We start from the raw sequence: 16,693 nt of genomic DNA on the forward strand, positions 1-16,693 counted from the left end.
GGATTTCCTTTCCCATCTCAAGGATTCCTTCCCCTCCTAATATCACTAAAATGACACTATTAGACATTCTATATCTATCCATTTGTTTATTTCATTACCTATTTATTATCTTTCTCCCCCATAGAATATAAGCTCAATGAAGGCAAGGACTTCATCTTTGCATCACTTTATCCTCCGTATCTAGAACGATGCTTGGCACAGAGTAGGTGCTCAATAAATACTTTTTGAATGAATAACCTTATCTGGGTTATATGAGGTCCTTGTGGTCAGAGGGACAGGGTCTGTTAGCCCAGAATCAAGAATGAAATGATTTGGAAAGGTATTTATAAAGTATAGCTACAGGAGAAAAAATGGTTTTTAAACCATTCTTACTCTGCTGCTGGTATAATACTTGTTCGGGACTGCACCAACCAGGTGCTTCCAGGTCTCCAACCCACAGATTTGACCTGCTTCTAGAATTAGCCTTCTCTAACTACAAACCATCACCCTACCTACCACTGTTCCTGCTGTTTTCTGCTCTAGCACCCATCAATATGCCACCTGCAGTTTTACCTGTTTACTGATTGTTTCCCTGCTTCCCCGCCACCACCATTAGACTCTAAACTCAATAAGGCAGAAATGTCTGTTACTCACTGCTATATCCAAGGCACCTACAACAGAAGGCATTCAGTAAGTGACCATGTGGTAGATGTTCCATCAGTCATGGAACAAATGAATGAGTGGCTTTAGGGGACTGGCCAGAGGTGAAGGTGACAGGAATTGGAATAGTTATCTCTGCTGGACTCACAGACCAGCACTTGAGAGTGAGGGCGATTGGTGCACACCCATGTGACTGAATCCAAGGTGGATACAGCACTCAACCTAATTTGTGAAGAAAATGGTCAGCATTGTAACAAGATTAGTTACTATCATGTCTTTTTAATTTTACTCAGGTTTTGTTTCCCAAATGGTGGTAAATTTTCTCTATCTTCAGGGCTATCTTGGCTCAACTACCTAGCAGTTAAGAGTACTTAGTCAAGCCGGCTTCCTCACCATCATCTCTCTCTCTCTTCTCTCCCCGCCGCCCCGCCCCGCCACCCTCCCCCCTCCTCCCCCCTCCTTCCCGCCCGACCCCTCCATATTTTTCCCTAATCCTCTTCCACTATAGTCATTGTTTGGACTCATTCCCAGCACATGGAGCTCAGCTGTTACCTCTGGAGTTTAAGAGCTAGCCTGCATCACAGTCAACTTAAATTAATGAATCCCCAACCTGGTTTATAATGTTGGGAACTGCTTAGGAAGTGGAAGCCAAGAGATTGGTGGCCCCAAGTTAGGAGAAATTCAAGAAGGTAGGTTGACCACATTGGGTGGGTGAAGATGGAGTGCTAGAGTCTTGGTAAAGCCAGTCTGTCCTCCCCAAACAGTAGCCAGGAGGCGCTGCAGGCTGGGACATGCCCTGAAACTGCTCTTGGCTAATGGCTCCTCTCACTAAAGCAAAGTAAGTAAGAGCTGGAGACTGTCTGGAGGAGAAATGGAAGGAAAGGATGACACAGGAAACTTCAGAGGAGGCAAAGCAAAGTATTTGGTTGAGTAACCCCTCCCCACCCCAACATCTAAGGCGAGCAAGGTGACAAAGACAAACAGTCAGGGAGAACATCAGCAAAACCTACACAATTAAGGTCTTACCCCCTCCCAGCTTCAACAAACAGACAGCACAAAACCAAAATAAAGTGTCAGTGAGAGGTAAGGCACTTTCTTCTCTGGGGTGTGGGTTAACTCAACAGCCATTTATTCTATCAACTGCTGAGCAAATAATTATACCAGAGATAGAGATGAACCAAGATGTGTCCCTGACCCCTAGGAATTAACTCTCTGAGATTTTTCAGATAAAAAGTGCAGCAATGAAGGAGTTCCTAGGGGTAGAAGAAGCACTCCAGTCTCTTACCCAGGAACCGTGCCTCGTGTCTTCACTCTCTCCAGCCCCACTGCCTGCCTGAGGGTTGTCTTTGGTCACCTTGCCAGGTACCTTCTCAACATCTGCTTCTCCATAGTCCTGGTTCTTGGGTCTCTTGAGTTGACTCCAGGTCCTCTCTTCAGGGCTGCATGCCTGTTGCAGGGCTAGTCTAGCTGTAGGCCCTCACTATCTACTAAGGGGATCTGAGCCATAATGAATATTCAACCCAGCCCCTACCTCTCCCATGCCCCACTCACACTCTCTTTTCTTTACAGGACAGTCTAGTGTCTATGCATCACCTTAACTGTGTGTTCTGTGTTCAAAGGAAAGAATTCAGTATGGATCATTGGTCATCAGGCCAAATATGATGGGAAGGGAAGAGAGAGGAGAAGGCATTCTAGACAGAGACCAAGGTAGGCAAAGTTTCTGTGCGAAGTTGCATGGAGTGTGTGGAGAGCGTAAACAGTTCTGCATGGCTTGAGTGTGGGAACAAGGGAAAGACGGAGGATGAGCTTGAAGAGAGAAGCCGAGGGACCAGACACGGCTGACTTCATATGTGCCTAAGTAAGTAGCCTGAATTTAGGGCAATGGGGAGCACCGAAGAATAAAACAAGAAGGTAGCATGACTAGGTTTGTGTTTTAGAAAGAAAATTCAGGCCATAGAGTGGAAGGTAGATTGGGAGAACTGGGAACGGCTAAATGATAGTGGATCTGAATCTGGGCAGATGAGGGAGAGGAAGAGAAGAGGAGCAAAGGGAAATCCATGGACCTGGTGAGGGTGATTGATAGAAAGGAGATCCTGGGATATTCCAGAGTCCGGGGTTGGGAGACAAGGTGGTGCCGTTCACTGAGGTGAGTCCTCTTCCATTGGTCATGTCCCCTTTTTGTTCCTTTGCCTGTGGTCACTGATGGCTTGGCTGCTGGTCTCACTTTCTGTTGAAGACCCATGCTGCCTCAGTCTGCTCCTACCTATTCATGTACACATAATTCTGTCTCTGCCAAAACATACGGACCATTGACAACTCTAGCCTCTACCTGGAATATCCCCACTGCCTAACACTGGAGAAAAAGCTTCATTGGCCACATAGGGCCAGCATCTCAATTCCAAGACTTTCTTTCTAACTAGGTTGGAATAAGAGGATTGGAGAGAAATTCACAGCTAATCTCATAGCACAGTGTATCTTCATTACTTAACCATTAACCAACCCTCCTATATCAGTTTGGACTAATAATTGCAAGTGACAGAAAACTCAGCTGACACAGGCTTAAACAAGAGAAGAAATGTATTGGTTCATGTAGTTGAAAAGTTGGGAAGTATGGCTTCAGGTATAGTCCAGGAGGCAGGTCGTTCTCTCCACTGGTTGGCACCATTCTTGGCAAGCTCACTCCCCTTGATGTGGACGCCTCCTAAACAATTACTCATTTTTTTATTTACAAATATTTATTGACTACCTCATGCCAGGTGATGTGCCAGGTGCTGGGATGCAACAGTGAACAAAACACTCAATCATCCTCATCCTTACACTTAAAATATCTCTAGAAGAAAATGTAAAAAAAAAAAGAAAAAAATCCTGGCAATCGTGGTTGCCTCTGGGGTGGGGAATTGGGTGGCCAGGAGACAACTTCTTATTCCAACCTAGTAAGAAAAAAAGTCTTGGAGTTGAGATGCTGGCCGTACATGTCCTGACTTAGAGTTTGCACCCATTCCTGATTCAAATCGATCAGACCCCCTGTACAAGAGGCAGTCATCCCTTCCCATGACGAAGGGTTGGGGAACATGATAGAGAGTGGGTAAAGAAAGACGAAATACCTTCTAGTTTGGTCCTTAGAGAGGCTTTGGTGTGAGGGCTCTGTAGAACTGGCCCCACAGCTGGAGCCCCTGGAGAGAACCCCCAGGCCTTGGGGAAGGGTCCCAACAAAGGCAAAGACCAACTGCTATGTAGTCCCACAGACCCTCCCACCCACAACCCAGATGGCAAGCCAGAGATTTTGCCCCTGGCAGAGTTGTTCTTACCATATTACACCTGTGGTCCCCAACTCATTGTAAAGAAATACCACATTTATATGCAGGCCTAGATTAAGGGCAGTTTATTAAAAGGCCATTAACAAGATGCAAACCCAGGGCTTTTCACTACCTGCTCCTTACACTGAATCAGCCATACCTCCTGAGATTTCCCAAGCCGGCACCTATATAGAGAAGGCAGATCTACCCCCAGAGCTAAAGCAAGTCCCCATCAAGAGCCCTTGAACCAGCACCTTTAAACTTTAGCAGTCTTCTTCGCAAAATAAAATGTTTCATGGAAGACACTTCCACTTTCTTCTGGATTGAAGAGCCAGAAACAAGCCAGTCAAGTCCATTGTTCACAGTCACTCCCAACCCTGAGTTTCTGCAGGAAGTGGAGGGCTAAGTATCCTCCTGCCTGCCAGGGGTCTTGGTGCTCCTGGGCCACCAGCCTACTCATCCCCAGACACCCGGAAAGAGGAACTCATCTGCCACAAGCAGTGCTCCCACCCCCGAGGAAGTGGTCTTCTTCTTCAGAATTGTCCCTGCTTCTTCATCTAGAGATGGACACTTGGCATTGTCTGTATTTTAATGCTAATTTGTTTAGTCAAAAAGAGGAGCTCAAACAGATGTGGACCATTTGGCGGGGATGTAGTTCATTTGTTAGCAAGTGCAAAAGGCTCGTTGGCAGGATATTAAATATTACCTTGGTCATTCACAAACACTTCATATTTCAAGAAAGGAGGGGAGGCAAAGGCTGCATCCTATAAATCAGCCTTTCAAAGAGGCAGAAAGAGGCAAACATTTTATAAATCTATGTCATTGTGCTCAGAGATCAAAGGCCCTAACATATGTATTTGTGCAACTGGCATTCCAGCAGACAGCTATAACAAACTGAGGGCTGGGACAGCTTGAGAAAGAAAGAACTAGCCAATTCTAATCTGTGATTAACTGGGTTTTGGGAGAGGTAAGAAGGTGTCGGGGTTGAGTTCTCAGGCTGGCTGCACCTGTGCGAGAGGTGGAGGGCCAGCAACCAGGAGGGAAGAGGCTCCATCCATGCACTCGTTTGCAGTGATGGTGCCATCTGGTCCCTGAGCCTGCTCCAAGACGAAGGCCACTTTGAGACACGTGTGATTAGTGACAGACTCCCAACACTGAAGAGGACAGCAGGAGGCCAAGGCTCCAGCCCAGTCTGTGGAGGGTCCCAAGCCAGCCCAGGCCTCTCTGGGTCTCCCGCTGCCCCTTGCCGCCATGGCCTCTTCCTGTTTTTCCACCTCTCCCACAGCCCTGTCACTTTCCTTACCCCGTGTTCACTTTGTCTTCTTCCCAGCTTACATTTTAGATGGGTCAGTCATTCTAATAAGTTGGAACATCTGCGTCACTTCAAAGGCCCTGGCAGCCCCACCTCGTTCCAGTGGCTAAAGTGTCCACCATCACGGTCGGGACTTGTGCGTGGACGTGCTCCCCAGGGACGATCTGCTGCTTGGGCAGAACAGTCCATACAGCTTCAGTAGGAGGGTTCCGATGAGCTGAGAATGGAGACTTGGTGGTATGTTGAGCTGGGAAGCTGGGAAAGACTCACTTCAAATCCAAGAAGACTCCACACAGTGGGAGGGTGCTAGGGACAGGTCGGGCCTCCCTGGTCCAAATTAAGGGCACGTGCTGTGCTTCATCCTTACCTGGTTTACACCCCAGCTTAACCATTGCCTGCAGTCATGCCTGAGCCTGTTTCCTGGCTCCCCGCCCTTTTCTCTTCTCATGCTCTCTTGGCAAAAACCTAACCTCTGATGAGAGCTGACTTTCTGCCTACTCACACTTGCACCTGACCAGCTGTAGATGGCTGAAGAAAAGCACTCAGCCACAGGTACCACTCTAACTGCAACTCATGATCAAGGACTTGAGTGTGGCTTCAATGGTCCAGGTCCCCACACTCCCTTAGCTGCATTTCCCCCACATTCTCCTTTGTCTTCAAGCCCCATACATCCTCCCCTCTCCTCCCTCTAGGAAGATGCCCCTGCTCTCTACTTCTTTGAGAAGTGGAAGAAATCAAAACAAAATTTTTAGACTTCTGACACATTCCCCTACCTTCTGGCCTCTGTTCCCAGCAGTCTGCTCTCCTATTACCACAGTGAGCTGTCCCTGCTCCCACCTAAAGCCAGACCCCTTATGTGTGTCTCTAATCCATTTTCATCTACTCAAAGATATCGCTCCAGAAAGCTCCTCTCTTACCTACAACACTAATTTCTTATAACCTAAATACAAAACTTAATATTTTTTACAAACATACAAAATTGCTATGTGCCCCATTTAAAAAGAAAGCAAATAAACAAAAAGCCCTTGACTTCACTTCCTCTGCTGGCCACCACCCATGTTTTATTCCCTTTGCAGCAAAATTTGTGACAGTCATCTATCTATACTTGCTGTTTTCAACTATTACCCTTCTCCCATGCTCTAACCCTCACCAACCAGGCTTCCACTCTCACCACTTTGCTGTAGCTGCTCTTGTCAGGGTCACCCATGACCTCCACTCTGCTATACGCAGTGGACAATTCTCTACCCTCACCTTGAGCTCTCAACAGCATTTGACCCAGCTGTGTGCTTTCCTTCTCAATTCACTTTCTCCTCTTGGTTTGTCATACACCATGCTCCTGGGTTTTCCCCTACTTCACTGGTTACTCCCTGACAGCCAGTTTTACTGGTAATTCCTCTTCTCCCTCAGTCTCTAAATGTGGGAGGGCTCCAAGGCTCAGTCTTTATCCTCTTCTCCTTTCTATCTCTACTCCTCCCTTTTGTGATCTCATGTAGTCCCAGGGCTGTAAATACCATCTATGTGCTGGCAACTCCCAAATATGTCTCTTTAGCTTATACTTTTCTAGCTAACTTCAGACTTGTTTACCCAATTACCTCTTCAGCATTTGCATTTAGATGCCTAAAAGATATTGCAAACTCGACATGCCCCAATTAGGCTCCTGATCATCTCTCCAAATCTTCTCTAGTCAGAGCGTTCTACAACTTGGTTGATAGCAACTCCATTCTTTCATTTGGTCAGCCAAAATCTTTGCTTCTTCCTCTCTTTCTCTCAGACCCCATGTCCATTTTTTTCTCTCAGAAAACCCTGCTGACCATTTCTTCAGAATATATCCAGAACCTAGCTACTTCTCACTATCTGTACAACCACCATCATTTCTTGCCTGAGTTTCCCTAATTGTTCTCTTTACTTCCAAACTTGCTCCTCTAGTCTACTTTAACACCACCCCTAGAGGGGTTGGTATAAATCACAAATCAGATGACACCACTCCTTCGCTCTACACCCTACAATGGCTCCCAGCTCACTCAGAGCAAATGGCCTGCAAAGCCCTGCAAGACTAATACCCCATTACCCATCTGACCTCATTTCCTAATACTCTCCCCATTTCCGTCTCCACTTCAGCCACACTGGCCTCCTTGCTATCCTTTACACTTTGGCCCTGGAGTCTTTGCTAGATTGTTTCTCTACCTAGAACTCTCCTTCTCCAGATAGCCATGTGAATAATTCCTTCTTCTCCTTCAAATATCATCTCAATGACCACCTTTTCAATTCTGTAGTCTAATCCTGACCCCCATCGCATACCAACAATTCCCCTTACCTTGTTCTACTTCTCCCGTAACACTCATAACATGCTGTATTATTTCTATAATTTGTAACACTTTCTAGCATATGACACTATTTATTTATTTGTTTGTTTGTTTGTTTGTTTATCACATTCTTCGTTGTCTGTCTCCCTCCTGTCTCTTCTCTCCACTATACCGCAAGTGCATTAGGGCATGCATCTTTGTCTGTTTAGTTCAGTTTTTGATCCCAAGTTAATGAAACGATGCCAGGTGTCATTCTGAGGAATCTACAATGATGGATCCTCAATTATGTGTTAATAGATGAATAATGTTGAGAGAGCAGGGAATCTTTCGACTAGAAAATGTTTCCATAGGGAGTGTCCATCTCCTATCATTACCTAACAAATTACTGCAGACTTGTAGCTTAAAGCAACATGCATTTATTAGCTCACAACTTCTGGGGGTCAGTCTGGGCACAGCATGGGTGGTTCCTCGGCTCAGGATCTCATAAGGCTCCAGTCAGGTTGGCAGGGACTTTGGGCTCCTTAGAGCCTCCACTAGAGAAAAGCTCCCTTCCAAGCTCCATCAGGTTATTGGCAGAATTCATCTCCTATGTTTGTAAGACTGGGGCCCTGCCAGTAGGGGGAAACCCTCAGCTCCTAGAGGCCACCCACAGTTCCTAGGCTCCTCCACAGACTCTCTCTCAACATGGCAGCCTACTCTTTCAAAGACAGCAAAGGAGACTTCCTCAAATGCAAGACATAATATAATCACAGGAGTGACATCCCATTAAATTTGCCATAATCTGGTGTTCAGAAGCAAGTCACAAAGCCTACTCACTTTTATCAAAGGTAGAAGATTATACAGTGTGAACAAAGGGGCCATATAACTTTTCTGTCATCAGCTCCAACCTTTTTTCCCCCAATATTGCATGCTTTATTAGCCATTAAAAAACAACAACAACAAAACAACAACAACAACAAAAAAAAAACTTTTGGAAAATGTTTGAGCTAGGATGGGCTAGTTTATGCCGCAGTAACAAGTAACCCGAAAATCTCTTGGTTTGAGGTTTTTTTTGATGAGTTTTTAATGTTTTTTTTGTTCAAAACACATGTGTACCACAGGTGAGCTGGGGGCTCCCCACTGCATGTCCCTGAACAACAGAGTAGCCATTATTTAAATGTTGCAGATTACTCCGGCAAAGGGAAAGTAAGGCCTAGAAGGTCTCCCATGGGGGCAGTCAAATGCTCCAGCTCACAAATGTTACATATCAATTTTTCTCAAAATGCACCACAAGGAAGCCAGCTTGCACAACCTGCTGTTTCTAAGGGCAAGAGCTGAAAGAGTTGGAGGACAGCACCCATGATTGCCATAGGAAGCCTCTTCACTGAGATATGACCAACATGGAGTTTGTCAGTAAAAGAATTTCAAAGAAGAATAGTTACCTGAAGGACATTTCATATCAAGAAGATGACAGTTACAGGGCTCTTGACAGTCTGCAAATGTCTAACTTCAAGGAAAAAAACTGGCATACCTCAGAAATATTGTGGATTCGGCTCCAGACCACCACAATAAAGCAAGTCACATGAATTTCTTTGTTTCCTCAGGGTGCATGTAAAAGTTATGAGTACACTATATTGTAGTCTATTATGTGCATGATAGCATTATGTCTAAAAAATGTATGTACATTAATTAAAAAATACTTCACTGGTAAAAAGTGTTAACCATTACCTGAGCCTTCAGAGAGTAGTTATCTTTTGCTGGTAGTGTCTTGTCTCCATGCTGATAGCTGCTGACTGACCAGGGTGGTAGTTACTGAAAGTTGAGGTGGCCATGGAAATTTCTTAAAATAAGAAAATAATGAAGCTTGCCTTATTGATCAACTCTTCTTTTCATGAATGATTTTTCTGTAGTATGTGATGCTGTTCGATAACATTTTACCCACAGTAGAATTTCTTTCAAAATTGGAGTAAATCCTCTCAAATCCTGACACTGACTTATCAACTAAGTTTATGTGATATTATAAATCTTTGTCATCATTTCAACAATCTTTACAGCATCTTCACCAGGAGCAGTTTCCATCTCAAGAAACCATTCTCTTTGCTCATCCATAAGAAGCAACTCCTCGTCTATTCATTTTTATCCTGAGATTACAGCAATTCAGTCACATCTTCAAGCTTCACCTCTAATTCTAGTTCTCTTGCTATTTCTACCACATCTGCACTTACCTCTTCTACCAAAATCTTGAACACCTCAAAGTCATCCATGAAGGTTGGAATTGACTTCTTCCAAATTCCTATGAATGTTAATATTTTGACCTCTTCCCACGAATCCTGAATGCTATTAAATAGCATCAAGAATGATGAATCCTTTCCAGAAGGTTTTCAATTTACTTTGCCCAAATACATCAGAGGAATCACCATCCATGGCAGCTATAATCTTACAAAACATATTTCTTAAAGACTTGAAAGTTGAAATTACTCCTTGATCCATGGGCTGCAGATACATGTTATGTTAGCAAGCATGAAAACAACACTAGTCTCATTGTACATCTCTATCAGAGCTCTTTGGTGACCAGGTACATTGTCAACAAGCAGTAATATTTTGAAAGAAATCTTTTTTCTGAGCAGTAGATCTCAACAGTGGGCTTAAAATATTCAGGAAACCATGTTGTAAACAGATGTGCTGTCATCCAGGCCTTTGTTGTTCCATTTATAGAGTACAGGCAAAGCAGATTTAGCATAATTCTTAAGGGCCCTAGGAGTGGTAAATGAGCATTAGCTTTAACTTAAAGTCACCAGCTACATTAGCTACTAACAAGAGACTCAGCCTATTTTTTGAAGCTTTAAAGCCAGGCATTGACTAGCTATGAATGGTCTAGATGATATCTTCTTCCAATATAAGGCTATTTTGTCTACATTGAAATTCTGTTATGTAGTGTAGCCACCTTCATTAATTATCTTAGCTGGATCTTCTGGATAACTTCCCACAGCTTCTTCACCTTAAACTTTTATGTTCTAGAGATAGCTTCTTTCCTTAAATCTCACCAACTAACCTCTGCTAACTTCAGACTTTTGTTCTGCAGCTTTCTCATTTCTCAGGCTTCACAGAATTGAAGAGAGACAGGGTCTTGCTCTGGATTAGGCTTTGGCTTAAGGGAATGTTGTGGCTGGTTTGATCTTCTATCCAGACCACTGTAACTTTCTCCACATCAGCAATAAGGCTTTTCAGTTTCTTATCATTTATGTATTCGCTGGAGTAGCACTTTTAATTCCTATCAAGAACATTTCATTTGCATTTACAACTGGGCTGTTTAGCGCAAGAGGCCTAAGTTTCAGCCTATCTCGACTTTCAACATACCTTTCTCACTAAGCTTAATCATGTCTAGATTTTAAAGTGGGAGACATGTGACTCTTCCTTGTACTTGAACACTTAAAGGCTATTGTAGGATTATTAATCAGCCTGATTTCAACATTGCTGTGTCTCAGAGAATAGGGAGGCCTTAGGAGAGGAAGAGAGATGGGGGAATGGCTAGTCGGTAGAGCAATCAGAACACACAATATTTATCGATTAAGTTCGCCATCTTACATGGGCATGGTCAGTGGCACCCTGACAGTTACAACAGTAACAGTAAAGATCACTGATCACAGCTCACCATAACAAATATAATAATAATAATAATAATGTTTGAAAATTGTGAGAATCACCAAAATGTGATACAGAGACTCAAAGTGAGTAGATGTTCTTAAAAAATGGTATTGATAAACTTGACTCAGGATTGCCACAAACCTTCAATATGTAAAAAATGCAATAATCTGTGAAGTACAGTAAAATAAAGCATAATAAAAAGAGGTATGTCTGTATTTAAAATTGGGGCTACATTAATTCAGTGATTGGTGATAATAAAAAATTAATAAAATCTGGATAATTGCACCTAAATGAGCTTGCTTCCTCTTAAGGGCTATTGCTTTTTATTTGTATTTGCATATTTTTTTTAATGTACTACAAATGTCAAAACTTTTAGTTTCCAAAAGTATCTTGCCACATTGTTCCCTTAATAAACTCCCAGTGCTCCTGAAGGCAGTTGGTACTAGAATGGACTATTACACCTGACAATCTACAAAATGTGGAATCATTTGAGTCAAAGTGAGCAGGGGTCCTTCTGTCTCTGGTTGGGACATTGGAAATTTTTGTTACATTATAGTGGAGTGATTGGTTAAACATCATCTTTGATATCTTAGAATTCAGCCCATAGGATTATAAAAACTAAGAGTTTTGGGATGCTTCCCAGAGACTTGCTAAACAGATGAAAACATACATACATCTGATATAAAATCTAAAGTTTCTTTTTAACTCTGATATTCTTAAATATTCTACTATGCCCATCCTTGAGGAACTCTTTAATACATCACCAGCAAGAGAAATAAATACTGACCCCCACCCTTGTGAATCGCCCTAAGCTGGTTCTTTATTCATAACCAAATATTACTCCAATCCCATTTGATTCAAACTTACAGCCCGTCTTGGACAAGATTTAACAATGAAAACAAACCTGATTGTTAGCTATAACCTCGACTCTGCTACTGACATACTACGGAGGGCTACTTTGGTTTGCCAAGGATCATCATGTGCCTTCTACTAAATGGCTACAGCGGCCATTAGGTGAAGACCCTATATCCATTCTGCTCCAAATGATTAGGCTCCTAACCTAACCATTGCAATCCCATTTCATTCATAAGGAATTGGTTTAGGAATGAGCATGTAACTAGATCTTGGCCAATAAGACATGGGTATGTGTGTCCCAGAAGCTAGATGGCTCCTGGGAAAAGTCTCCACATTTGTAAGAAATGAGGGTTCCCCTCTTACTCTGGGCAGGTGGCACCTGGATGGGATGCTGCAGGGAGAGCAGAGCCAGGAGACCTGCAGTGAATGAAAACTAGGACCTCTGGACTTTTTGTTAATTGGAATAATAAATCGCTTATTGTTTAAAACAATTTGAGTTGGGCTTTTAGTCACTGGTAGCCAAAAGCATTTTAACTGACAACACAAAGTTAAGGTGCATGGTTCTTTACCTTTCCTCCTGCGATGCACATCGTTTCCACAGCAGTGTCATTGGAAATCCCAAGGAATATGATCCAAAGCTCTGACCTTCGTGCCACTTTCACTAGCCCGTATGAGCAAAAGGGTAATAAGTGCAGCTGGATAGGCAGCTTTCTCCAATCATTGCATGATAGAATTGATAGATTGTGCTGAGCCGTTTGGCTGATGTTCACCGAGATCACAGGCCAGAGCTCACCATCTGTTGTATTAATTATTGCCCATATTCTTGATTTATAAGATGCCCACTATGGTTTTCCCACCTAATTACTTTGGATCTAACTTGGCCACTTCAACAATCACAATTCCTGATATACAGATGGATGGGACTGGAAAGTTAGCTCCAGCTCCAGAAAAATTAAAGAAGCAGGGATGAACCTGGGGCCTCTTTCTCATCATGGAGCACTAACAGATACTCATCAACTAAGGACACAAACATGCTCAGCACACATGGACACAAATTTCTTTTTCTTTTCTGATGAGATGGGTCACAGTTTTCATAGCTGCATTCTAGGTCATGGAATAGGGTTTCTCATCCTCAGCACTACTAACATTTTGAGCTAAATAATTCTTTGTTATGAAGGTCTGTCCTGTGTATCATAGGATTTTAGTAGCATCCATGGCATTGACCCATTAGATGCCAGTAGCACCACCCAATTGTGAAAACCAAAAACATTTCCACACATTGTCAAATTTCCCCTGGGGTACATAATCACCCCTCAGTGAGAAACACGGTCTTAGAATTACTCTCAAATATCTGCAGATAAAACAAACAAACAAACAAACAAACAAACAAACACTATGTAGTAGACACCTTGTATTTTTACCACCAAGCCATCACTCACTTTTATTTCATTAATGGCACCCTGACTTCCCTGTGCAGAACTTCCCCCTTCTGCTCTCAGCCCACAGGGTTTGGATGAGGCTGACTATAACCAGGTACCACAAGCAACATGTTACCTGGGCGTAATCGATGGAAGTACAGCATCCCCTTGGCTTCAGTGATCTGTTCAGGACTGACCATGTGGTCCAATTCATGACTGTGAGAGTCAGGTCTAGGACTTTGAATTCAACTGTTGGACTTGTACTTATGAGAGTAACAGCCTGAGATTGCTGGCTGCCATCTTGTCACTTTTAAGAGGAGAACTCTCTGAGAAAGTAGCCACCACAGAATGTAGAACAAAGAAAAGGTCAGAGGCTAGATCCTGATGCTTTATCTGAGACCATAAATCCAGCAATGTTTGATGTTAGATGTCTCCCCAAACTTTCTGTTCATATGAGACAATTGATTTCTTTGGGCCTTAAGCCATTTTGTGTTGTGTTTCCTTTCACTTGCAAAGAATCTTTATTGCAGTATTTGATGAGATTTGATCTGTTTGCAATCTATAATCTTGTTTCCCCTTCCCAATATCCATAGCCATTTTCTGCATGAGGGTTATAGATTACCTGGAAGATTGTACTTTTCTCTTTGCTGGTTTCTCTACCTTTTGAAAGACAAAGATGAGGAAATGGAGAGGAGTTCACTTTAGAGGAAGTGGGGCCCTCATACTCGGGGCCTGGAGAGTAGAGTAAACTGATAGGTAAAGAAACAGATGGTATGATAGTTCATTTTACATATCAACTTGACTGGGCCATGGAGATTCCCATGGGGATCCCGTTAAACATTATGCTGGGTGGCCTGTGAAGGTGTTTCTGAATGAAATTAACATTTCAATGGGTAGACAGAGTAAAGCAGGTTGCCCATACCAGTGTGAGTGGGCCTCATCCAACCTATAGTAGGCCTGAATAGAACAAAAGGTAGAGGAAGGGAGAATTCATTCTCTCTGCCTATCTTCAAGTTGGGACCTCCCTTAGTCTTCTCCTGATTTTGGATTTGAACTGGGACTGGGACTGGAAGTTAGACCATATTCTCTCCTGTTTCTCGACCTTCAGACTCAGGCTGGAACTGTAACGTTGGCTCTCCTGGGTCTTCAGCTGGCTGACTGCAGGTCTTGGGACTTCCTAGTCACCATAACTGTGTGACCCAATTCCTTATAATCAATTATCTAATCAATCAATCCTATTGGTTCTGTTTCTCTGGAGAATTCAGACTAACACAGATAGGTTTGGGCAGAACAAACGTAAGGAGGAAATCCAGGCCTTCCTCTGACTCAAGCTTTCTCTCTCTTACTTATTTATACTTCTCTGATGCAGGTGAGGTTGTCCTATTAATTAACCTTTGCCACTACATTGAGAAAGGGATCCTAGTGGTTTAGAAAGTTTCAGTGAAATGAGCTAGGCAGGTAGACACAGGCTTTTAATAAAATCTTTATGTAATTGGGAAAGACTTGGTAATTTCTGGATTTGCTTTTGGGGGTAACTCTTAAATCTTTATATCATACCTACATGTGACCAGAACTGCTTGGACAGAAGTGCCTAAGCTAAAAAATAAAATTAAAATATTTAGATTTAAATTTTATAGATTCCTCCCAAAGCACTGTCTTTATTTGTGGATTATGGGCAGCTACTATTATATTTAGAAAGACTAATGGTTACTCATAAAATCTAACATGGTGTCCTACGTCTAGAGCAGTAACATTAATGTATTTTGATACTCCCAGAAGAGGCAAGGTCCTTGTCACCTAGTTAATGAACACATGTTTACACAATTTTGCAAACAATTTCAGAGGGTCCATGGAATCCCTAAAGAAATCAGACTGTGAAGAGAAATCAGGCTGTCTCTAATACAGTGAAAGGTTTCTTAACAGATTTTGTCCTCCTCTTTTCAAGTGTTTTACATCTCTTGACACATGTTTTATTTCAGGCAAACTGCTTCAGAAGTTTCAAAGAGCACGTATATTGGTTCAGTCCTCATAGGATGGAAAAACCATGCATTTGGGAGTCAGACAGATCTGAATTCAAATTCTGATCTGTCACTCAGCTGTATAACTGTAGGGATGTATTATCACCTCTACAAACTTCAGTCTGTTTCCCCATCTGTAATATGATACAATTCCCAGCCATTTCTGAAGTTAAGGGGAGAGACTGGAGTAAATAATTCATATTCTTTGCTCTCTACTGTGCGGCCTCGCTGAACTTTCAGTTTGACTAATGATTTTGCTGAATTGCCCAATTGTTCTGGCTTCATGTAGACACAGCCAGTGGCTATGAAGTAGAACAAGGTTGAAAACAAAATCATGACGCCTTCAAGTGTAGAGTGTAGGCGTGTGTGTATGTTCGCGTGTTACAGCGGCTGGCTGGATTCCCTTGTTTGCATTACCCACTCATTCCAGGCATCTGGTCCTTTCTGTTTCTGTCTAGGTGCCGAGCTCATGATGCCCCACCCCAACTACTACTATCTTCACACAACAATGCCTCCTAAAGAAGCCTCAAATCTTATATTCGCCCTGCTTTCTCCCAAAATCTTTACTGTGGCATTTAGTACATTTCTGTCCTTGTTTTTCAAGGGTAATCATTTGCATTCTGTGGGCATCAAAGAGCATCTGCTATAGAACATGTTTATAAAATTGAATCCTCATTTATCCAAATCCCCTTGTCTCTACACATACCCCTAAATTCTCTTGGCTTCTCCTTCCTGCAGGAGCCATGGTTTAGATACCTAATTGGCCCTTACTCCTTGCTCCATATGTATTAGTTTCCTAGGGCTGCTGTAAAAAATTACAACAAACTGGGGGCTTAAAACAATAGAACTTTGTTCTCTTGTAGTTCTAAAAGTCAGAAGTCTGAAGTTGGTATCACTCACTGGGCTGAAATCAAGGAGTGTGCTCCTTCAGAAGGATCTGGGGGAGAATCCTTTTATGCTTCTTTCAGCTTCTGGTGGCTGCTGGCATTCCTCAGTTTATGGTTTATGGCCCATCACTTCAATCTCTGCCTCCTTTGTCACATTGCCTTCTCCTTTGTGAGTGTGTGTGTGTGTGTATGTGTGTGAATTCTCCCTCTACTTCTGTCATGTAAGGACATATATTCTTAGAACCCACCTGGATAATCCAAGATAATCTTCCCATCTCAAATTTCTTAATTTAATCATATCTTTTGCTATGTAAAATAATATTCACACTTTCTGTGATTAG

At 42.8% G+C, this 16,693-nt stretch overlaps 1 long non-coding RNA gene across 1 annotated transcript; it reads left to right on the forward strand.

The window, feature by feature from the left end:
* The first annotated feature begins 2,008 nt into the window (after positions 1 to 2,008).
* On the forward strand, positions 2,009 to 11,459 carry LOC111738853. Its single transcript, XR_002779997.1, has 2 exons — positions 2,009 to 2,346; positions 5,266 to 11,459. It is a non-coding gene; the product is annotated as an uncharacterized LOC111738853 (long non-coding RNA).
* The last annotated feature ends 5,234 nt before the right edge of the window (positions 11,460 to 16,693 follow it).

This window comes from Pteropus vampyrus, unplaced genomic scaffold (genome assembly GCF_000151845.1).
Source record: "Pteropus vampyrus isolate Shadow unplaced genomic scaffold, Pvam_2.0 Scaffold44, whole genome shotgun sequence".
NCBI classification, from domain to species: domain Eukaryota; kingdom Metazoa; phylum Chordata; class Mammalia; order Chiroptera; family Pteropodidae; genus Pteropus; species Pteropus vampyrus.